The sequence below is a fragment of the Echinops telfairi genome, unplaced genomic scaffold (assembly GCF_000313985.2).
Source record: "Echinops telfairi isolate 266 unplaced genomic scaffold, ASM31398v2 ScPeMD7_6;HRSCAF=24_0, whole genome shotgun sequence".
NCBI classification, from domain to species: Eukaryota; Metazoa; Chordata; class Mammalia; order Afrosoricida; family Tenrecidae; genus Echinops; species Echinops telfairi.
In genome coordinates, this window is record NW_022103902.1 from 2,598,551 (window position 1) to 2,600,694 (window position 2,144).

Sequence of the window (2,144 nt, forward strand, 5' to 3'; positions counted from 1 at the left end):
ATCTATCTATCTATCTATCATCTATCTACTTATTTCCTGTTAAAGCCTTCTTTGTTTTTGTTCCCCTCTCTCACATCCCTCCTATCTCCCTTTTTCACACACCATCCCTGGGCTCTTCATAGTTATAAGGTCTTGTCTTTTGGTCTAAAAAGCACATTCTTCTTTTAGTTTTAGTTTTGGCTTATAACAATAGTAATATCATTGAATATACTCCTGGAAGTTTTCACTGGAGCCATAAGACATCACAAAGAAATTTAAGGTATCCACATAGGCACAGAAGGAACAAAAATATCTTTATTTTCAAATGACATAATCCTATATGTAGAAAACCCCAAAGATTCAATTAAATAATTACTTGAACTAATTAAAAAACTTGGCAGGATAGAAGGCTGTAAGATCTCCATATAGAAATCAATTGGGTTCTAATAGGATGGTGATACCAAATAAGATCTCAAAATAACAATACCATTTATAACAACTACACAAAAGATATAATATTCAGCAATAAGTCTTGCCAGAAACAAAAGATTTATACAAATAAAACTACAAAATGTTCCCTCAAGAAACCAAAAGATACTTACACAAATGGAAAAAGTTACCAAGTTTCTGGATAAGCTTTGTGAAAATGTTGGCATTACCAAAATCACTTTACAAATTAAACGCAATTCCTATCTAAATACCACTACAATTTTTCAAAGAAATGTAAAACCTAATGATCTACTTTATATAGAAAGAAAAGGATCCTAGGATAAATAAAACACTATTGAAAAAGGATCAATTTCTATTCTGAAGGATTTTTCTACGTGTTTTTTCCCACAATTGTTGTAGCTGGTATGTTAAGGTGTTTAATCCATTCTACCTTATTGATGCTATTGCTATAAACTACACTCTAAGTACTGCTTTTTTGTGTGCCCCAATGGTTTTGATATGATATATTTTCATTCTCATTTGGTGCAAGGAAATTTTGACTATATTCTTTATTCATTCAATTTCTTAGAGATCTTGGGTAAAGTATTATTTAATTACCATGTATTTGGTTTTCAGAGTTAATCATTATATGTGTATTTCTAATTTTACGACATTATGATCTAAACAGATGGTTGTATTATCTCAATGTTTTTTGTATTGATGCTTGCTTTATGACCTAAAATATGGTCTATTCCAGAAGAGCTTTCATGGGTTCTAGAGAGGAAATGGAAATGAATTTTTGTTGGCTGAAGTGTTCTATGTATATTTGGGAGATCTAGTAGGTTTCATTCTTCTTCTATAGTGCAGTATCTCTGATTATTTGCTCAACACAAAGATTGATTAAGTATATAGAGAGGATGCACTTTTTGATTTTAAACCATGCAGTATTCATTTGTTCTGTTCACACCACTCCCTCTTGTGGCATGTACTGGTTCTGGAATTATTATTTTTCTCAAGGTGGTCCATCGTCTATTCTGGTCCACACAGTTAAACACCTTTGCATAGTCAGTAAAACACAAGTAAACATCCTTCTCGTGTGCTCTGTTTTCAGCCAAGATCGATCTGACACCACCATGATTTCCCTTTTTCCACCTCCTCTTCTAAATTCAGGCTGAATTTCTGGAGTCTTCTTGTCAATGTATTTCGGAAACTCCTGTTGGATGATCTGCAGCAAAGTTTTACTTGCATATGATAGTAATAATATCGCTCTATAATTTTCACCTTCTGTTGGTTCACCTTTCTTTTGGAGTGGTTGCAAATATGGATCTTTGTCAACCAGTTAATCACCTAGTTGGTTTCAAAATTTATTGGCACAGACAAATAAATGCTTTTAGTGCTCTATTAGCTCTTTGAAACATTCCAATTTTCATAAAATCAATGCCTGAAACATTGTTTTGGTGAATGCCTTCAGTGCAGCTTAGATTTCTTCTTCTTTTAGTAGCATTTGTTCACTATATATATATATATATACTACCTCTTGAAATGGTGACAAATCAATTTCTTTGGTTGACTTATGGGTGTAGGGACTTTTTTTCTTTCCATCCTTTTGTTGTTGTTGTTGTTGTTGGTGGTGGTGGTGGTGGTGGTTATTCATGAATCATTCAATATCTTACCAATTGAATCTTGCAATATTGCAATTTCTAGGCTTGAATATTTTCTTTAATTCTTCAATTTTA